Raw genomic sequence first — 22,501 nt, forward strand, 5'->3', positions numbered from 1 at the left:
TCTGTATTGGATGCGAGTAGAACCAGTCCTTGGAGAGTGGGAAATGGCAGGAACTGCCTCTAACTATTGTAATCTACAAGATTATCCCATTAATCATATTTTTCTCCAGGAGTACCTTGGTTCTAACTCTAAGTGTTGTTTTTCCCTTGGTGCATCACATGCAAAAAAATGCCTCTAATTGAAAACAACACAGAGACAAAACCAAAATGTGTGCTGGGTTCTAGCCGGGCTGGGTTCCACTGGGACTGAAAGGATGGCACACGCAGACCCCCAGCTGACTGCATCGTCAGTGTCCTTCCACACCTGTAAAATGTTGTTTTTTGATTTGTGTTGCCAGTATTCTCAGCATACAGAAGGGGCTGACACTGCTGTTCCAACAGAACAAGGACCCGGTTTAGGAGAGGGAGATGGCAGAGGTGCTTTATTCAGGGCCTGCGTTCTGTGCAGGGGTAAAGACAGTGGGAGGTGCAGGTAAATCTATGGAAGTCCTCAAAAATACGGCACAGGGAAAGCCAGAGTTGCTATCAGTGAATGAATGTGACTAGCTCTGGCTTGATTACCATAGTATTTCCTTTCAGCCGTGCTGTAGCAGCTACATTTGATCCCCCAAATTTCTGCTCTGTTTGGAGACATGAAAAGGAGAGCAAATGATACATATCCAGTAAGAAGGTTAACTTGTATGATTTTGCATGTCCATGTTGTTTTAAATTAATTCACCGGAATTTCAGAGGTGTCTGAACTATGTGTCTCTATTGGGTGCTCTGACAGATTGCCTAATTGTTTTTTGTCATTCAGATCTGTAACTGCCAGTGTGAATCTACATTTAGATGGATTACCCAAAACCTGCCTGCTGTTGGCAGGACCTCTGGTGTGAGGTGGAGGTGGGAATAACTTTCTTTTTATTCCTCTGTCTGTACACGTAGCCATGAAGAGCAGCTCTCCCCACTGATCCCTTCCAGCCTGCCTGTTGCCTTTTGTTTTGCAGGCTGCACCTCTGTTTTGAACAGACCCCTGCAAGACTGACAGCTTAATCCTGGCATGTTCCTCTGAAGGGTGACTGCCTGTGCAGCCAGCCTCTCCCGCTTGCCACTCCCGTGCTCCGCAGGCTCCGTGGCAGCCGGAGCACTGATGGTAGGTGTGTAACTTGCTCTGTGCCTTGATACCAATGTTGGGGTGGGGAAGGTCTTCCTGGGTTCCTGGCAACACCTTCCTGGCTCCAGTGCTGAAAGCTGGTGTGTCCAAGGCTGTCAGAGAGATGTTGCTGGTGTCGGCATCGTAATTGCATTGGAGAAGGGAAAGCTGTTCCTTGGCCAAGCAGGAAAGCTCTTTGCTGTGGTATTGCTGCTCCCAGCATTCAAAAACTGAGTTAGAGGCACTCCCTAGAAAGCAATAGGTTGATAAATAATAGGTAGCATTTAAAACCCACGTGCTCTGTTGTATTTGGCCCTGTAGAACAAGCTTCCATTTTTAAATGTTTTCTCTTTGTGCCGTGAGCACATATTAAAGATCAGTTGATGGGGGCAGCTGGGGCTGTAAAGGGCCACCAAATACTAGACTGCAGCACAAGTGACCAATGCTGGACTCGTGTGCTTCCTGCACCGCAGCCTGTGAAGGGAAGGTTAAAAACCCAGGCAGGCAGTGGCTGTTCTGATGCACTTAGGCTACTGCCTCTGTGAAACCCTCATCCTTCTGCCTGGTCAGGGCACTCTGAATTCTGTCTCTGCATCTCCTGTCCTAATGCACTTTTAACCACAGTCATAGATGCTTCAGCAAAGTACATATTTTGTTAAAAAACTCCAAGTGTCCCGAAAGCTGAGGATTAATTCCATAGGCTGCAGCTTTCTATCCTTCCTGCTCCCCAGGAGCTGTCTGCACCCTCCACGTATCTCCCTGGTTAGCACGGCTACCCGTGCAGTTTTGTTAGGGGATTTCTCTCCCCTGCAGCTCCTCTCGTGCCCAGGCTAGCAGGGGAAAAGCAAACTTGCCTTCCTGTCAGTCCGAGCGCTGCCGGCCATGGAGCAAACGGGCTGGCAGATACCGTGTCAGTGCTTTGTGCTGCACACAGGCCTCTTCCCTTGTGAAATGACCTGCTGGTTTGGATGCCTGGCCCTCACTGGATCCCGTCCCAGCAGCTCACTGCCACACGCTGTCACTGCTAACAGCAAATTGTCCATCCAGTCAGGCCGTCTCTGAGCCAGATTCCAAACAAATGTGTTCAGTGGGGCTGGTCAGGTCCCTGTGTCACTGTGTTGTGCCATCAGTGTGTTCTTAGCTGAATCCAGCGAGAAACCCCCAAAACTTCACAAACCTGTATTACTCCTGTTACTTCCCATTCCCAGACCCAAGTTCTTCCAATAGAAGTCAGCCTTCCTTTCCTCAAAATTAGCAAAATGAAAATTAACTTGGTACATATGCGTGAGTTTGCGAAGAGCAGAGTACTTGTGTGGTGCTGATACAACAGATAAACCACAACATTTATTAGCAAATGTTTCTGGATGCAGGGAGTTCTGCTGAATAGACACCCCTGCAGCTGTTGAGGAACATATGGGGACATTTCTGGGAGAGGTCAGGGCCTCAGATCCCAACCAGGAACTGAAGCAAGAGCTGACAACGATCATAGCGCAACCTCAATAATGCGCTCACACAGGTGTGAGAGTCATGTGTGTGTACACATATATATACACACGTATCTATATAAATGCTTATGTGTGTGTAATATATATACAGAACAAAAATCCCTATGGTCAAGTTACAGAAATACTTGAAAATCATGAATAAACCCAAATGCATTCAATACAGTTATCAGACACCAATAATCTTAGTTAAGCATTATTTTTTGAACGCTGTGGCTCTGCTGCACTGGTGGTGAGTTCTGCCTGAGCAAGCAGTCTCCTTCATCTTGAGTTTTGTAATACAGAGCAGGCAGGAAAAAACAAGCATGTTGAATCCGAGGCATGTCGTGTTGGGTCTGTGTTGGAGGTGTGAATGTGAGTGCAGATGAAATGATCCTGGTACCTTGTGTGTTTTCTTTCTCCGAACAAAGTGTCCAGCTGGAAAGTCTTCAGTGATTCAGGAGGCGGCTGTGGCCATAACCCCTTCAACGCCAAATGTGTGGAACGTGGAGCTGCTTCTAGGTGTATGTGCGTCTGCAGTATGCAGTTAAGGCTGTAGTATGTCTCTCATCTTGGTGTGTCAATGTGTCTTTTCATATTTTTCACTCTTTTCCCTTTCCTCTAAGTTTTCTGTGTCCTTGGTTCTGGAGGAGTTATGTGGAAGTGGTGGTAAAGCGGCTGGCTGTAGGGCACGCAGTAATGCTCAGCGACCCACAGAGCCAGCAGCAGGTACCTGTGCAGGTGAGCTCCTGGTAACTTTGGTTTTAACCTGAGTGCTGATATACACAGGGACAGGAGCACTTCAAAGGGTAATGGGGTAAATGTGGGGTTCTTCAGAGAAACCACTTTTTGGCCTCTTGCTGAAAGCTCCCTGTCTTCTCGTGGGAAGCCCTGACTGTGGCTGCCCTGCAGCCCCTCCTTGTCTGAGTCGCTGCACTGAAATGCCTCCTTGGAGGGATGTGAGAGGATCTGGCAGGGTCCAGAAGCAGGACAGGGAAAGAGGCCTTGGTCACCTCTTTGGTAAAGTTACCTTCTGCTCTGCTTCCCTTGTGCTTGCCGTTCAGCAGAGGCCTGGCGGGTTTGATGTTCAGGTAGAAGGACCGGCTGGAATTCATCCCATAGATGTTGGGTGAGTTGCCAGGGTTGGTGGGTCTGGAAGGGATGGGGCTAATATGCAGATCATCTCTTTGTTCCTTGATAGTCGAGCTCTACCAGCAGAGTAGGCTGCCTGCAGTAACTAGGTTTTGGCAGCAGGAGTGTGGATTCCCTCAGCAGAGGAGAGAGTCGTGGTCTTGGCTTGCTCTGCTAAGTGTTACCATATTTCTTCCAACTTCCATTTCCTCTGGGCTGAGTTTCAGCTCAGCTTTCTTCCTCCAGATGCTCGTATCTCACAGACATCTCGTTACTTGTGATGAAACTCATTGAACCAGATGAGAAGATGGTGTGTATTCAAACACCCATGTCAACTTGGTGGCATTGGAGATTTAGTCCCAGATCTTGAGAAGGAGGAGGAGCAGGGGACTGCAGCACTTCACACGTCTCTGGACAGTAAAAATCATCTTCTGTTCCCTGCAGTCTGTCAAAAGGGAAGTGAACCGAACCATCCTCTTCAGCTGTGTCTTATGTGGGAATAAGTAATAGGCATGGTGCTGAAAAGCCCAGGTCAGGTCCCATTTAGCTCTGAGAACTGCCTGTCCTCAGCCGTGAATTGCTCACAGGATCCAGCCAACATGATTAAAAGATCCTTCACCCCTCGGTGTGAGCAGGATGGCATACAACCTGCAGTCTGCTAATACACAGGAATAATATTACAATATATTAGTGCCAAGCCCTGAAATGTGGGTGTCCTGGTTAGATCATCAGTTCAGCTCCAGTAGACACTGAAGTGCCCAAGTTACTGGTTTACACACGTGACGTGAATTTCCCAAGTAGCTGTTCAGGAGGCCAGCTTTGGGCTCCCTCTGTGTGTTCCCCCTAAATCTGAGTTTTTCCTTGGATTCACAATGTTTGACAGCCCAAGCAAAACTGCAAGAGCTCAAATGGATTTGAAGCCTTGGTCATGCAAATGGCTAATGTTTGCTATTCTGGACGTTAATTTCATAAAATTAATCTAACACATCTTGAGGGAAATTAGTGCATGCAGATGCTATCATTTATCACAATTATTTTAAAAGCCCTAATCTAGCACTTCATCGAATTCTTCACATCCACTTGCATGTCAAGCACTGCAGGAGCATCTCTGCCCATGGAAGCGTCTCATCCTTCTGCAGGGGTGGCTGGTGAGGCATGGGGGCAGCAGGGCTCAGCCCCCCTTTCACCTCCAGGGAGGCAGCGTGGGGTGCTCTGGTGGTGCCAGGGTGGGGGATTATTGCCGCCCCATGTCAGCTGTAGCAACCTTGGTCACTGTCCGTGCGGTCCCTCTCTTTTCAATACAAGGTAGGAGGTACCTGCCTTGTTGCCTGTCTCTGTGCTCTAGTGAGTGCCTTTACAGGCCTGGCTGCAGGTGTAAGCTGTGAATTTTTTTCAGACCTGGGCAGGGAACATGCTTCTGGTCCCACTGCGGTTTTCCAGGTTCCAACAATGCTGTTAGCCCAAATCAGGGCAAAAAAATTTCCTATGAATCAATAAACTGAAGAAGAAAAATCTTGAAAGCTATCAAAATGTGCCTGTATTAACCCTGTCACACTTAATTTGAATTTTGACTTTTAGAGAAAAAAAAAAATTAACTAAATATGTCTTGAAAAGCTGTTGGCTTGGAAAAGCTGAAAATGTCAGTTATCCCTGAAAGAAAGAAGAATACAGACAGGAAAGTACTTCCATTTTGTGAGTCTTTCGTTTAACTGAATAAGCTTTCAGCAGTGATTTCATTTGTTTGGCAAGAACCTCCTGCTCATGTCCACTTTGTACTGTTTCGATGCAATGGAGCAATGCTCCTCTGCCATAGGCTAGGTGATGCTCTCCGCAGCGCCCAGAGGTGTGTGTGGGGCAGGGGGTTGCTGCTGGGATGCTCACGCCAACAGCCACCGTTCCCCCAGGTGCTGGCAGGGAGGTGGAAGCTAGGGGCTGAGAGCAGCGAGGGCTGGTGCTGGAGCAGCCACCGAAGTCTGCTGATGTGAGGTACGGGTCATGCTTTGCATTAATCCACGCGGCTTGCTTCGGGCTTGTAAGTCTCAGGGCCTGTGGATTGGGCTGATAAACAATTACCTGGCACATCACAGAATCCTCCGTTGAAGGCTGTAAGTGTGTCAGGGTACAGTAGTCCTTTATTATTGTGGAGTGAAATAAAGATGTGATTTCAGATGTCATACTTTGGATATTCAATCAGCACTTGCAATATCATGCATAAACAATAAATTACCATGTGATGTAATTAAATATATTTCTGCTTCCAGTACAGGAGGCAGAGGGGAAAAAAGAAAAGCTAAATTCAGAAATTCAATCAAACAGCTTGATTTTTCAAAGGCACAAAGCACCTGAGAGTTCCCGGTGACTCCTCGTTTTAGCAGAGATTTTCCTCTACATAAAGAACTCATGATAATGAGCTGTGAGGCTGAATGGTTAAAACGATTATCCCCAAGAAATTCCCAGAGCTTTTTTCAGCAAGTCAGAGCAGTTAAAGCTGGCAGAAAAGAAATAATTTGAACAATTTTTCATTGGAAAATACACTTTTGATGAAACTGAAATAGTTTATGGGAACATTGCACTTCTCATAAAATTTTCAGGGAAAGAATTTCGAAAGGACTCACAAAATGGAAAATTACCTTTCTGATTGATTTTAGGATTGCATTTTCTGCTATCTAAAATAACGTATAATGGTTAAAGTGCTTCATTTCCATAAGGTCATGTTGATATTTTCAAACTGAAATATTTGGCAGTTTCCATGACACAAATAGTTTTAGTATTTCGATTTTCCTGATTCCATGCAAAGCTAAATTTTGCCATGGAGGAATTCTTCTAAAGGCAAAAGTGTCACTTTTTCTGGATGCACTTATTTATTATGGTGTCACACTGCCTACCCTTCATGCACACATTGTGTGAGTCTTGCTTGGCTTGATGCTTTGAAGGCTAACGCAAGGTGGACTGCCATTACGTGGTTACTGACCCCTGCTCTGCAAGCACTCTTAGGAAAAATAAAAAATCTGTCTTCCTAGTATGCTTTTTATTAAAAAAAAAAAATCAAGAAAGACTTTAAAAACAACTGATGTTGCTGCTTTAGGTTTCTGTCTGAGGGAGTGTGTAAGCATGGATGTAACATCAAGCTGGTCAGTCATCCTGCTGCCCTTGATGGGGCTCCATCATCGTACCTGGGTAAGTGCTGGCCCATACTGGGGAGCTGGCAGATTCGTCTCAATTACACTGGCTTTCTGATCACTTCTCAATGCTCAAACTGGATTGCCGCTTTTCAGTCCCTCTTGGTCTGTCTTGTGCCAACATGTTACTTTCATTGCTGACACGTTACATGTGGAAAGGAATGGTTTCTTTTGAAACCCCTGTGAACGTATAGAGTCGAGATGTGTTAGTACAAAAATGAAAACAAACTCTGTGCTTCCAAGCTGTGTAATTGCAGAACAAGATGCTAACAGTCCTCAAAAATGCAGGCTTTTGCCTAAATGACATGCTTTGTGGGAGTAATTAATTTGTTTTTAATTATTATCTAACTTGTGAAGAAATGTTCTGAAGAAGTTGTATCTTCAGCACAAGCCTTTCAACTTTTTTCTTTAAGATAAATTTCTTCTTTAGACTTGCACCATTTTATATTTTGTATGATAACACCAACAGGAGACTCCTTAGCAAAAGTCACTGCTTACAATTTTTGCCTTTAAGGCTATCTCATAATTATGTATTTAACTAATCAACACTCCAGAACCTCCAGATGCAACAGATACAGGGTTTGTGAATTATTTCCCTATATACATCTTAATTTTCTAGCAGCAGCTGTAATTTATGGGATTCCATGCGGACTAGCAGGGCTAATGATGAGCAAATGTGTTTTTAGAGTTTTACCGGGTGCAAATGCCGGTGTATGGTGAAGGGATGAAAACAGATGACTTCTGAGCATCAAAGCTCCCGCCTCTTGTCCGTAAATGCTCCCAAATCCCAGGTCAGCAAAGCAGAGCTCTGGCATCATTACGAGTAAAACTCCTGGCCCTGTTTTGCCAGCAGGACAAAGCCTCAGCAGTGGATTTTCACTCGTGAACCCCCAGATCATCAAAACAAATGATCTGAATCTGCCTGAGCTGCGTTGGTTTATAGATGAGTATCTGTGCATTAGGATGCCAGTCTGCTACTGGGATGTGGTTTATTTTCAAGCAGGAATTCTTTAAGAGTTTTATTTGAGTCACGTTTTATAAAAAGTCACGCTTTCCCAAATGTACCCCCTCGGAGCAGATACTCCTGTGGTATGTTTTGCAAATGCTCAGAGTTCAAACAGCGCTTGGTCTGCATTAAGGCTCCTGTCATACGAAGTACTGACCTATATTGCAGATGGTGAAGGCTTTTGTTTTCTGAAATAGCTGCCCGCTGGAGAAATGCAGGTCTGAGTGAGCAGGAGTCATGGTGGTTTAACTCCAGCAAAGCAGTCATGTGTAACTAATACTGTATTATTAACACTGAGGGAAATTTTCAACTTTCAGCATCTGGACAAAAAAACAGACAATAAAAATTGCTTGGTGACTTTTTCTAACCTTTGTAACATGTATTTTACTCACCAAGACCACTGCCTCTCCACTTTGCGGTCTCAGGCAGTGAAACAGAGAGATTATAAGTATGCCATTCACTGGGAAAATGCCTTTTCTTTTTTTTTTTTTTTTCCTTTCCTCAAGTAAACTTTCAGGAAATATTGATTTTTTTTCTTTCTCACATTTTTAATCTTTTGGTCTTTCATTTCTCATCATTAATATCTTCCTAAGTCTGAAGCCCTGCGTGGGGATGTAGGTGTCAAGGCAAGTGTGGCCATGGGATGAACAGCTGATCATTGATCAGATCACCAAAGTGCAGACATGCTTTGTATCCTGCAAAAAGTGAAGTTTAACTAGCTGAACGCAAGCACAACGACCCCAACTGTGTGACTGCCTGTCCCACCTGGCTTCCTTCCATGGCCCACCTTGCCACTGGGGTCTTACTTAAAGGCAGTTTGCACTTGGTTGCAAAATTGATTATTACGGAAGTCTAATGTCTGGGGGCTGCTTCTTGAGCCAGAAAAGGTCAATAAACAGAAGTGTCAGCATCCCACTGATGGGCAAAGAATCTTCGTCCTAGGGCTGGGACAGGGCATATGACTTTAATGATACAGAAACCTGGCAGCTAAAAAGTTGTCTATGAGACAAAACAAAAACAATGAGTTTGGAAGAGGATGGTTTACAACTGAAAAAAAGAAAATGTTAGTTTTCATTCTGCTCCATTCAGAATGGAAATACTGTTCCGTGGAGCATATTACAGTTATGACTATTATTGTATTGCTTCACTTAGGAGGCATGTGGAAATAATTTTTGCTTATATTCAGTGTTTACACCAGCAAGAAACAATACAGGTTGTGTTCTCTCCTTGCAAAACTGTGAGTAGTGGCAAGTGGAGAAGGAACAAGAAGAAGCTTCTTACAAATGGCAGTTAGCAAGAGGAGGAGATGGTGTAGCAGAACAATTTAGGATTTTTATTTGAGTAGCTAACTTTAAATGTGAAAGCCGCAAGTAACTTTTTAAAACAAATGTTTGTTAATTTTATTAATTTTCTTAATAGAGGTTTTGCTGTGTTTGCCCTTTCTCAACCATCTGTTGTAGTTGCTGAGTACCCCTTGGCTACACTGCAGCCTGCCAAGATGTGCTGATGCGACAGGCTCCTGAAGGGGGTGAGGAGAGCATGGCCACTGATGTCCCAACGTGGGACTCAAAGCCCCCACTCCTGTGCCCACTTGCAGTGGGGTTTGCTCTGCATGGCTGTGAGATCTCTCTGCAGACCTTTGTGACTTGGGCGGAGGACCCTGCATATGGTCAGGTCCTCTCACAGCACCTTAACCTGCTGTGCCTTGCCCTTGCTGCACCCGTCTCCCTGCTCCAATCCTTCCCTTGTTACTCCATTAAAAAGTGTTGGTGTTTCAGATGAAATGGATTTCAAAGGGATATTTGACAGAGGAAAGTACCTAACCTGGAGAAGTGAGGAGAACTGATTGGATGAAGGAGGCACTGGTGAGAGCAAAAAATAATTGTGTGAGCATGTATGTGGAGTATTTTCTGAAATGTTTTAACCTGGGGAATATTTTTCCTGAAGGGGATGGTGCTAAATCAAAGAAAAGAGGGGATTCATAATTGTGGGATTAATTTGTGGACTATTTTGAGAGCTGGCAAGATCTGTTTGGAAATCTAAAATATGTATTTTATTAGTCCATTTTTCTGAAGAGGTTGCAACTGTAAGTAATCTTTATTGCAACTCCCACTGAAACAGGTTTCATACATTGTTTTAGTTTACCGTGTGACTCTGGTTAGTGCCTTGTGCTAAACTGTGTTCTTCACAATCAGGTCATATGTTATTTATGGTCTAAAATACCAAGTGATAGCTTGGGAATACACTTTCTGTGAAAGATCCCAGGGCAGGTTCAGCACATATTTCCATGGTGAGTTGTACCTTAAATCACTTCTTTTCCCCATTTCTTGCCAGACAGCATTAAGGAGCTATTGACCTGTCTGATGCTGCTCCTGAAGGGCTTGAAAACGTGAATGCGGCGATGCCCTGTGTCCACCCGACCCTACCTTGGGACAGCCGCTACCCCATGTCCACAGCAACAGCCCAAAGGGCGGACAGAGAGGAGGAGTGGAACACTGGATTGCGTTGAGAGGTTACAGCCTGTGTCAGGGCCAGGGAGGGCTCTGAAGGGATGGAGGATGTGTGTGGATGCGCATGGGACAGTGTTTGTCCAGGCAGAGACCACAACCCCAGCAGAAGGATGAGGTGTGTGGGCTCAACAGAACAACGCCAGGCTGTGAGCATGGGAGTTCGATCTGGTGGCTGGGAACCCATCACAGCCTGGACGTGAGGAGTCAAGCATATCGCTGTGGCACCAGCAAAGGTAAAGGGTGTACAGTTCCCTCCGCCAACGGGGGCACCGGCCATTTCATGCGTAACAGGTGTTGTGCTGCTTCCCACAGCAGCTACAGTGCCTGTGCTTCAGCAGCCTGGGCCCTTGGTCGTGGCACTTCTGAACTCAGTGCTCTTTCAGTGTCTTAACACTTCATCTGTGTTAATCCTTTTTTTTTTTTTTTTTTAATATGGAACTATTCTTTTTCAAGTTCATCTTATGTGTTATGTGTACACACACACGTTTTTGATCGGCTGTACGCACTGCACACAGATATGCAGGTTTAAGAGTTACTTTTTTTTTCCCTCTGACAAGTCCTCCTGGCTCTGGTTTTCAGTGGTGGAAAAAGCCAACTCTAGCCCTGGAGAGCTGGAAGAGTGAGACATCTCCGGTGCACTCTAGAATGGGAAGAAATCAAGATGTCATCTTAAGGCTATGCATCATTCCTGGAAAATAAGCTGGCATATTTTACAGAAGAATTGCATAATTACTTTCTACCTCTGCACAGGGCTAGTTCTGCACCTCGTAATACCATGAGTTTTTAAAGATATCTTAAAGACTCCGTTATCTTTGGCAGCATCCTGGCAACTTGGCACACCGCGCTGTAACAATGACACCAGCTCCCTTTCCCCCTGTGTTTAAATACTATGTTACCAAGAATTCATGAAAATCTACTAGAAGTCAGCGTTTCCCCTGGGTACGCCTCACACCTGCTGCCCCGTGTGCGGGGGGCTGCTGGCCGGCTAGGGTGAGATGTTGCACCCCGGGGAGAGGAACAACATTGTCCTGGGTGTCTGGTGCCCTGGGCTGCCCCTGTCCCCTGTAGGGAGCAGAGAGGTGCATTTACCTCCAACGCTTGAGAAATGTGCCTTGGCCAGAGACAACCAAAGGCTGCCTGACAGGGTGTGCATGGGACCAACAAGTCAAATCGCTGGGTCCTATTAGGGACTTTCGTGTGTTATTTTGGCCTGCAGTTTGATTTAGCTCGCTCTTTCTAGTATTTTTTTTATACCACATAATACTGGAAGCCACCCCTTATCTCACCAACATCCGAGTACCTTGTTTCTAAAATACTTGCAATATTCCCTGAGGGCAATAGGGGAAAAGGTGAGGTCTCAAAATGGAGTTTATGGGGAAAATCCTTCTCCTGGCAGTTTCTTTCACTGGCTTTGTCCCACCGATCTGCAGTAGTAAAGGCTCTGGCTGTACCTTGGCAGTTTTGTTAGTTGTTGGGTTTCCATAGCTGGTGTCCTTCACAGGGGTGGCTTTTGCTTTGTCTCTTTGCAGGGGCTGGGTTTGGTTATCAAGGTCTGGTGATGTCCTGGGAACTGCCCACACGTGCAAGCTGTCCCAGGTGCCGTGACTGCAGGGTGAACAGCTAGGTGATCCGAGTATTTCTTTAAATAGTGTTAGTCTCAAAGCTAAGTCCTGCAGGGACTGCTTACGTGGGCTGTTCTGTTGGGTTTGTGCAGCCAGACCCAGCACTGTGTGGAGGTTGGGTTGGATTAGAAGTGCTCATGCCAGCCCTGGTATCAGTTGCAGCCCCAGCAGAAGCTCCCCTTGCCCTCAAATCCCCCGGTGCCTCAGTACCGTGGTGTCCCCAGCACAGGCTGGTCCATAGCACAGCTATTCCCTATGTCCATGGCCAGCCTGGACGTGGCCAGGTGGGCTCTGTCTGCCCAAAGCACTGGTGGGCATGTGGAGCTCAGGTGGTTCCAGTTATTTTCTGTTCAACTGCAAGCAGACCAGAAACGAGCAATATTGCCATAGTTTCCCTATCAAATTTTAAAAACCCCAGGTTCAACTTCCAAAATTTTTCCAGGCTCTGTGGGCTCTTTCTGATCTCTGGTGGTAGCTCTGCGAGGTGGCCGATGGTGACCAGCAGCTTCTTGCTTGTTCATGGAGCCAGGGAGGGGGTTGCCCTGAGGAGCATCTGACGAGGCTTGCGAGGGGCACAGCGTGCTCTGCAGCAGCTTCACGGCCACAGGCATCTCATGGAGTGGAGCATTGGAATGATGCAGTGCACGTGTACAGGGCAGAAGGATGCGTTTGCTTTAATGGAGCTAGCAGAACCCCCTGAGAACTAGCCGTGTAATCCAGTTCAAAAGGTGCCCGTCTCTGTTGGGCCCCCCCTTTCCCAAGCCGTGGGTCTCCTGGCCGTGTGGCAGCACGAGACAGCAATGCAGCCAGGGGCAGGGGGCACAGGGCTGCGGGGGCGCGGAGCCTCACCGTGTCCTGAGGGCTGCAGCCCTGCAGCGGTGGTGGGTGCAACCTGCTCCTCGCTTCTTCGTGGCCAAAGGCATGCCGAAGTGCATGGATGTGGGTTCTAAACCTCAGGTGCAATGGCAGAGCATGCAAAATGCATGGGTTTGGGATTTTTTATGAAAGTGATTGTTAGGCATTGTCAGTAGTTTTTAATAATTACTGTTTATTAGCAAGTGAGAATAGCTCTCTGAATAACTTCATGCCAAAGAAACAACGTTCAGGGTGGTGTGGATTTCTGAATATCTGTTTATCACATTTTAATGTTGATGGAGAAAGGGAGAAAAAAGTTGATGGCATTTTTGTGAAATTCCACCCGTTTATGACCATATGAAATTAAAGCTTTTATACACTTATAAAGAAGCTCCAAAGGGAACAAATATGTTTTTCCTACTGAAGTCTGCTTAAAGCATATAACAAATATGATTGCACAGCTCAATATTTCATATAAAACAATATGCTCTACCATTTTAATTTTCCTGTACAAAATTGGTTTTCATATGAATTCCTGTTGCATTATTTTCTTATTCCAACTAAATTAGAACTATATAGATATAAATGATATACATTACATTTATTATACATAATCTAGGTAAATATGAACTAATTCATCAGCCATACCTCAGCTTTCATATAAATTATCTTTGTGGCATTTTTGCTTTCCTATAAAAGTCTTACAGTTGAAGGGTTATTTGACTATATTTGTAACTATTGCAGCATTAATTTAATTGCACTTCTACATAAGATTTAAAATTATGATAAGAAGTATGGAAAGCAGAGAGAAAGGAGGTATGGCAGGTTTTAATTTTGACTATTTTTAGATTTATTTTGGGTGACTGGATGTTGCAGGTGGTGGCGGAGCTGCGGTCTCCCTCTGGGGAGCCTGAATCCTTGTGCTTTCCTCTGCCACAGAGACCCCGATGTATTCAACCCGCTGGTCATGCTGGTGCCACTGGGTTTCCCAGGGATTCCCAGTTCATGGATCTGTGGGGAACGCTGAGCCTGGGGCAGGACTGCCAACGAGGCCATGGCGCTGGAAGAGCTACGTGGGGACTGGTGCTCACTTGAGGTCACCGCTCATTTTCCATCACTGGAATTCAAGAGGTAAAAGGTGGGAAAACACAAGGAAATTGAAAACTCTTTGTGTGAGGGGGGCGGGGGGAGCACAGCCGCGGCAGTGCCCTTGGGTGCAGGTACTAGGAAAATCCAGTTTCTGAGGTGCTTGGTGGAGCAGGAGCCATCCCAGCGTGACCTCCTGCTTCAAAGGCATTGGGGAGCAGCGATGGGTGCAGTGCGGCTGCGGGGGCTTGCGGGGTGCTCTCAGGTGCTGGGCCCTGCTCCACAGCAGTGCAAGGGCATCAGGGTGTGACAGCATCTCGTGGGCAAGCTGCCCAAACTGGCCAGGGGGCCAGGCGCCAGGCTGTCATCTCCATCACCAGGAAATTGGTCTTTTGGTGTAATTTTCCTCCAGTAATTAGTCTCTCTGTGATTTTTAGACTTTGTGTCATGTTGTGAATACAACGTGCTTGACAGCATACCTGCCGGGGAAAATATCTTCTGTGATGGGTAAGGAAATATCATTTTTCATGAAAGGCATCAGAAAAAGTAAATGTGAAACTTCTGAACAGTTGGGGGCATGATGACTTTCAGTGACAAGGAGGGCTCTATCTGAGCAGTTGGCAAGTGTCAAACTGCTCTATCCTGCCTTTTCCTTGGCCATTTGGGCTTTGAGTCACGGGCACAGCATTTCGTTAACACCCAGTCCGGGGTGTAAATGGGATAGCTACAGGCAGGAGACATTTCACGGCATAAACCACCTGTAGCTGTACCAGGCACATGTTAAAAATGGGCAGCTGAAAACCAGAGACAGGCAAAAAGTGCTGCACAAATGAAGGCCTTGCTTCTAAAAAGGATTTTCTCACATGTTTAGGGATGGGAATAGAGAAGTTGACTTCTGTGCAAATAATTGCAGTTAATTTTAAGCTTGAGTATTGTATTGGGTCTTAAATATTGTGAGGTAAGTATATCTGGGTTTTGGTTTTGATTTTTTTTGTTTGGTTGGTTTTTAAATACAGAGCCAGCCTTATCCGAAAGCAGTCATTTCCAGTGGGCAGTGGAGCTGGGAAGGGGATGGGGCAGCCCTCACTGGAGCTGCTGCTGGACAGCCTCAACAGGGACAGACAGCTCAAAGGAGACTGTGGTCTTTGCACCAAGGAGCAGCCGTAGACTCTAGATCTGCTGCTGGGACCGAGTGAGGACCACCACTGGGTCCACTCTGGAGCGGTGTCCAGGGGCCTTTGGCTGGAAATGCTGGGGGAGCCTGCAGCAGGCAGTGGCCCAGCGGGTACAGAGCCCTTTCCTGGAGCTGCCCACGGCACGGCTGGAAATCAGCTCCAAGTGCCACATCCATCATGCCCAAATTGTTCAGCAACCTCCAGGACAGCGTGAGCAGCAAGTAGCATCTGTTCCTCCCTGCCAGAGCCACGATGATGGACTGCCAAGAATGGAGCTCCCTCCTAACTTCTTGCTGTCTGGAAGCCAAGGTGAGATTGAGTTGATGTAAAAAATGGCCACGCTGGCGGGGCTGCCTGCCTGGGGACAGGAGCGGGGCGGTGGTTTGCAGGCTCTGCTTCGCCCCAAAGAGAGCTGCTGGGAGTCACGGCTTGGTGCAACGCCCGCCAAAACTGGTGGGGTCTCTCAACTGGTTTGGTAGGGACTGGGTGAAGGGCAGGGTTTTGCCAGGTGCGGTTCTGGATTCAAGTGGGAAAAATGCAAGTACATGTCCTCTCCCGTGGCAAACAGAGGACTAAGGCCCTTGCTCCCCAGAGGGAAGCCCCCTGCCCCGTAGAGGGCTGAGCAGAGGAGTGGGAGGCAGCGAGCTCCTCTCCTGGCCCTGGCTGCCTGTGCCAGGCAGGGTTTTGCCTGCATGCCTGGCTGCTCTGGGTCTGCACTACCTTGCTGTGGGTGTAGGGTCATCTGCCACAGGAGCGTTCCTGCCTTACACCCATGCTGCCAGTCTTGTGGAAGGCAGGCATCCTCTGCTGGCCAGCCACAGGGCACTGGAGGGCTTAAAAACAGAGGGGAGATTGTGTGAGGTGCTCTGCGCTTCCTTTTCCATACTGCTCTGTAGTGCTACACAAGGCCGTGCAAAGTTAATCAGAGCAGTGAGAAACCATGAACTCCCCCATGCAGCAACTCTCTGCAGGGACATGGGGCAGGAGAGGAGGCTGCTGCAGGGCTTGGGGCATTGCCAGCCCTGAGCTCTGCGGCTGAGCCCCACGCTCCTCACCTTGGGCATCCCAAAATTATGTGCAGTACTGCTTTTATAAAGGGATGCAGAATTAGATAATCTAGGGTAGTCTTACGTGGTTTAGTGGAAGTTAAAATACCGTATGTGTTAGGGCTTGCAGGATACTATATTATTTTTAACATCCACACGTTTGTAGGAATTGTAACTAAATATGTTTTCTAACAGGAATAAAAGTACAGGCTTAGGTATTTTATGAATGGCAGCTGTGTCAAGAGTGATTCAATAAAAATGTGTGCATGGTGCTATTAATCCAGGCAGGAATTTTGCTGGCGCTGTGCAGGGTGTCTGGAGTGGAGCTGAAGCCCTCAGCACTCATGCTGCACGAGCCTGTGTCTCACTGGCCTTCAGAATGAGCCGGAGCTCGGCCGGGCTTTCCTGACATGCCGGGAATATTTAAGGGGGCTGTTTTCACAGTGCATTAGCTGGACCGCATCCTTGCAGAAACCCGTGGGACCATCTGGTCTCCCACTGCTGAGGGGAGGTTTGCGAAAGTGTTTTGACTCTTCCTAGTTGAAGGTATGGGGAGACATTGGTCTCTGCCAGTGAGTCAGAAAAAAGATGCTCACCCTTTTCCATCTTTAAATTGTGCCTTTTTTAGCAGTAATTGGAAGAACTGATTTTTACAGTTAGTTTGTCTTGGAAATAACTTATGTCTGCACCACGTGAAAGGGATGGTAATAGCAATGGCAATAAATAAATCACGTGGGGCAAGTAGCAGGCAGTCGTATTAAGGCTAATAGCAGTGTGGCTGTTGCACCTGCATGCGCCACACTCGTTAGTCTAGAGTGGTACAGGCATAAAGGAAAATATTATTATTGTTGTTGTGGCTGTTATTATTGTAATTATTACTCCCGTTTCCTGCTGGGGAGCAAAGGCGTGAAGCCCCAGGTGACAGCTTCATGGTGCGGTTGGAAACCTGTGGGGGGTGAGTTTCTGTGCCTCTGTGTGGCAGGCAGAGGGTGGTCCCCCACCCTGCAGACCCCGTCCCCAGGGCCCTGCCCGACAGCCCAGCCAGGCTGCTGGCACAGCCTGGGATGGGGCAGGACCTCCACGAGGTGCCCTGAAAGCTGCAGGAGGGGATGGGGAGAGGGTCTGTGGGTGCCCCAGCTGTGCCCCTAGCCCCATGGGGCAGTGCTGCCCTGTCCCCCAGCATCATGCTGTGCCGGCAGCACTTCCCCCACGGGGCTGGTGGTGCCGAGGTGAGCACCCACAACGCAAGCACAGCTGCGCTTCCCACCTGGCAGGGCGATGCTGGCAGCGGGAAAGGTGCTGCCTTGACAATGCCACTCAGCCATGGCTGCTCCTGGAGGACTGGCAGCAATGCCCCACTGCAATGTGCAGCAGGGACAGCGAGCTCCCGTCCTCCTTGGCATGGGGCTGCATCCTCACAAGCCCCCAGACCTGCAGCATGAGAGGGTCTTTGCAAGTCCTGCACCTGTTGCAGGCTGGCCTTCGGTCTGGCAGTGTGCTCTGCAGGCTCTGTGCTGAGGCACGGTGCAGCTCAAGGGAGCTGGCACCAGCTGCTGAGCTGGCTGCAGGGCAGGCTGTGAAGGCTTGGGTATCGTACCTGCACGGGGATCAGATCAAACGCTGCAGGGAGGGCAGCTGCCAGTGCAGCCCAAAGCCCAGCAGGGAGATGGGCCGACTTCTGGGGTCTGACCACATGCTACACTGGCACTCAGAAACAGCGTGAGTGGGCTGGGTGAGACCCCCTCATCTGCGCAGCTTCTTTGCGCTCTGCAGGGAGGCATTGGCAGTGGCATTGGCAGTGCTGTTGGTGGTAGCAGTGGTGGCAGTGGCATTGGCGGTGGCGGTGGTGATGTGGGGTCTGGGCTGCCCTCTGTAAGCTGCTGCTCTCCTGAGCACGACGGGGTGCGTGCTGCAGAGCTGCTCTCCTGTCTCTTCCCCACGCTGGATGCACCTTGATTATCCCAGTCCTTGAGACTTGTCCTGCAGCTCCTTGCAGCCCTGAGGGCACCAGGCACCCATGAGGAGCAGGGGGACGCGTGTGCCCCCCTTGTGCAGGGTGACAGCACACGTGCCATGCATTGCCAGCACTTTCACCTGCGCACGGGCAGGGTGGTCCCCAGCACAGGCAGTGCCTCAGTTTGCTGTGCAGCCCTCCCCGTGGGCGCTTGCTGGGGTCCGGGGCACCCTGCGCCTGCCCTCCCCTCTAGGCATCCTTTCCCCCATGCCTGGGACTGGCCCACCCCGGGTGGGAGCACAGGGGCTGGTGCCCCCTCTGTGGGAGATGCCAGCCTGCCTGTGCTTCCCATCACTAAGCAACAGTGGGTGAAATATATCCCGATTTCTGCTGCTCCCATTTGGCACCTCCCACCATGTTCTTTCATGTGCAGTTGCACAGTGTGGCAAATAAAAAGCCCATTTTCTATCTTTGGGTGCCAGTGCACAATGTAGCCATCGTCGGGAGGACAGGCAAACCAATTGGCAAAGAGCAAATGACTGACATTAGGACCGAGTGACATTAGTACCGAGACGCTGCTATTCATCTCAGGGCCGGGTGCTGCCAAGCAAAGTCCAAAAAGTTTGGTGGGGTTTTTATTCTTCTTTTTTTTTCTTTTTTCACATCAGAACTTCAAGCTGATCAAAGAAACAAACACTTTTAATGAAACATATGCAAGATACTTAGAAGGAGAAGATTCACAATGCATCTGCTGCGGGACCAGAAGGCTTATCAAAAGTGTGAAGTAGGAGGAGAAAAATTACGAGTGTATGATGCCAGAGAAGATTACAGAAATATTAAGCAGAAGGAATGTAAACACGTATAGCTGGTGATGGCTGGTGCGTGGCTCGCCGCGCACAAAGAGCCTCTGCAGTGTCGGTCTGAGGATGCTCTCGCCGTTGTGTGCGAGCAGTCCACCGCAGTCCAGCCAGGCACCCCTGCAGCAAACCATGCACCTGCATGCCCAGCCCTTGCCCTGGTTGGGCGCCAGGCCCTGGGGATCAGGCAGGGCTGGCCATGGCTGTGACCACATCTCAGAGCACAGCCCCCCTCCCCCGGAGCCCCTCTCTTGCTGTCTGGCTCCAACTCGATGCCGAGACATCGGCAGAGTGCCCACCGTGCCATCCAGTTCAACTGTCTTTAGAGCCGATGAACATTGCAGTGGCAATTTATTTGCATTTTCTTTATGAAACAAAAACTTAAATGTAATATCCATTTTCTTGCAATGTGTTTTATTGAAAACATAAATACTGTGAAAAACTGTAATTTCTGGTGATAATACAGTAGTTTACTATCAGTGGGAATATCACATCATTATTTCTGTTCCGCATTCAGGAGTGTGCAGACATATGGCTTATCTATTTCAGCCACTGGCCAAATTCTGCTCTCTCTTAACCCTTGCACCCTCGGTGAATTCAGCGAGGCTGCACAGTGATAGCTAGCAGCAGGATCTAGAGCTCTTATTTCTTGTTAAATGAAAATTTTTCATTTTCAAAGCTGCTTTCCTGTCCCCCCACACACTGACTGCAGTTCTTGCTGTGTGTTACAGTTTTGCTTCTCCTTCCACAGTGCTGGCAGTTGTCTGCAATGGCCTTTCTCCTCCAATCAGTGCCACCACCACCTCTGCTATGAGGCAGCACTGGGGGGTCCTAGGAGGGGTGTCTGCCCTCTCCTCGGGCTGCAGGTGCTTTTTCAGGGGGAGCCCAGCAGGGGCAGGGCGCAGTGCCCACCGGGTGTGGGAAGATGACTGCTCGGAGCTCTGCTCCACTGTGGGGATGGCCAGCAGCATTTCTAGGGGCTGAGCCACGGAGGCTCAAACAGCAGGAGAACAGTTACAAATAGATCTCCTCTCCAAAGGGCAGTTCAGCAGCCTCTGGAGTTTTAAGCCAGTCTTGTGGCTTCTGGAGAAAAAAAACATTTTGCAGCTTAAGTGCATCTCTGAGGAAGAAACACGTTTGCTGTGCTGGCCAGAGGGTGCTGTGGGCACCATCCTGGGTCCCTCTCCTTCCACTTGCTCCCTGGTGATGGCAGCTGGGGCTGCTCATAGCATTGCTGCTCTTTGCAAGAGCACGGGGAGACCCTGTAAAGGGCTGGGCCAGCAGTGCATTCAGTTTAGTAACCTGCCTCTGACAATGGCTGACGCTGCTACAGCGTGAGAGGTGGGCGAGCAGGCGGCGGTGCTCCCCCCAGGGCTGCCCACATCCAGCAGCCAAGACCTGGGGCTTCCTGAGACTGAGGGGATGGCTGTGTGCTGTGATGCTCTGCCTTGCTCTGCCCTGTGTCCTTTCCAGTGTCCTATGCCAGTGCCTGGCCCTCCTGGCACCGGGGCTGAAGGGGTCTCGTTCCCCACTGTGGACCGTGCTTGCAAGCTACAGCCCCTCTGGGTGAGGGAGCTGCTCCAGGATGGCTGAGCCAGCGCTGACTGGCATTGATGTGGCCTCGCAGCCTTGTACGGTGATTTGTCGATCCTAAAACTGCTGCGGACCCCCCAGCGCAGGTCAGCCCTGCTTCCTGGCATCTTCTTCCAGGGGCAGTTGTGCCTGGGGCTGCTGGAGGGCTGGCGCGGCTCCCCATGTATGCGGGTCCTGCCCCACACAGCTGAACTGCAACGTGGGGCTGCTCGCACTTCACTGATAATAATCCTCTCTATCAAACAGTAACTCAATTTAGTCTTTTCTCTTTAATATTTATGTGCTGACCTAGCAGTCTGATGAATCTCGTAGGCAGCATTCTATCTGGGTACTAGCAAATGATCAACCATCACAGTCAGTCAGGACCGACTCCTGTCTCTGTTGCTGTTGTTTCCCATCACTTTTCCTAACACCATCTCAGGAAAATGCATGGTTTTCCCCCACCCAGGAAGGCTGATGCTCCAGTTTCCCGCTTGGTATCACCCTGCAGGTGGGTCAGGGGTGAGTCAAGGGGACGTGGCAGGTCCCGGCTGCCAGGTCAGTTTTGCCTGAGGTTCCCAGCCGCAAAGGATCCACCAGCACGTGTCAAGGTGGCCAGGAGGCAGGTTTAATGTTTGCTCCTGACCTTTCCGATCACTCTGCATCTGCGAGGCTGCCTGGGCACCCCGGAGGGATGGGTGCCCTCGATTTGCCCTGTTTGGGAGATGGAGCCCCTGCTGCTGCTTGTCTCCTGCATCTCCTGGACTAGAGAAGGGAAGGAAGAAGCAGCAGCCTCTGCCACACACAGCAGGGCGGGCAGCATGGCCACTGTCACCTCCTTCAAAACATCTGGCAGGTGTCCAAAGGAATGAAATGGAATGGAACAGAATGGAATGAAATGGAATAAATAGACTCTTTCGGCTGGAAGGGACCCACAACGGTGGTCTAGCCCAACTGCCTGGCCCCTCCAGGGCTGACCAAAAGTTAAAGCACGCTGTCAAGGGCATTGTCCAAATATCTCTTAAACGCTGACAGGTGTGGGGCATGGACCACCTCTCCAGGAAGCCTGTCCCAGGGTTCGAGCACCCTCTTGGTAAAGAAATGCTTCTTCACGTCCAATCTGGGAGGTTCAGGTTTTCAAGGAAGGTTGCCACCCTGCTGTCCACGGGCCAGCAGTGGTCTGAGGAGCAGAAGCTGGGGACATGCTGGGGGCAGGCGGGCAGGTGCCCCCAGTTCCCAGCTGTTAGATATGACTGGCAGGAGCCAGGCCGCCGTCCAGCATGGCTTGGCTAGTGCAGACCCCAGTCCTGTTGCCACGGTGGCAAGACTGCACTTTCCCGTGCCCATGCGAGTGGGATGACTGGTAAGGCAAGCTAGATCACACCCCACTTGACCACAAGTATTTCACAGGGGTTCTTACCTGCTATTTCCAAGCAGTTATTCTGGTTTTGCTACACGATTACTGAAGGAGCACTTCCAAACTCCATGTTCAGGTAGAGAGCAGTGTCTGCTTTGGAATAGCTCAAGTATTCCTTATAAATGCACTTTTTATTGTGGTTTATAACTAGCTGTCATGGTGACATGCAAAGCTGAAGTATTATGTACCTCTCAGCACAGTGTTGCTTGTTGGAGAAGGAGCCCTAGCAAAGTCAGATTTCTTTGCAATTTTAAAGATTTGTAAAAGCAAGCTGGAAACAAAAATAAATTAAGGCATGCAAATAAAATTCTTTCCAAAACATCCATGCTCAAGTGTTTTTGTTTTTTTTTAAAGCATCTGGCAAGCCTTTCTTCAAATTTATTTTAGCTAAATGCAAACAAACAACAACTCTAATAAGCATAGTAGCATATTCATTAAGCGTTCTGGCTACAGCTTTTGAAGATAAGGTGAGGAAAGAG

General features: G+C 48.6%; 1 long non-coding RNA gene across 3 annotated transcripts; it reads left to right on the forward strand.

Annotated features, from left to right (window-relative positions):
* The first annotated feature begins 8,492 nt into the window (after positions 1-8,492).
* On the forward strand, positions 8,493-22,418 carry LOC106631086 (uncharacterized). Of its 3 annotated transcripts, none has more exons than XR_001334564.3 (6): positions 8,493-9,793; positions 10,263-10,671; positions 13,855-14,046; positions 14,439-14,508; positions 15,018-15,485; positions 18,845-22,418. It is a non-coding gene; the product is annotated as an uncharacterized LOC106631086 (long non-coding RNA). The 3 variants fall into 3 exon arrangements; XR_003559546.2 differs by having other exon boundaries at positions 10,263-10,440; positions 13,792-14,046; XR_003559547.2 differs by having other exon boundaries at positions 10,263-10,440.
* Positions 22,419-22,501: the final 83 nt, after the last annotated feature.

This window comes from Falco cherrug, chromosome Z (assembly GCF_023634085.1).
Source record: "Falco cherrug isolate bFalChe1 chromosome Z, bFalChe1.pri, whole genome shotgun sequence".
NCBI classification, from domain to species: Eukaryota; Metazoa; Chordata; class Aves; order Falconiformes; family Falconidae; genus Falco; species Falco cherrug.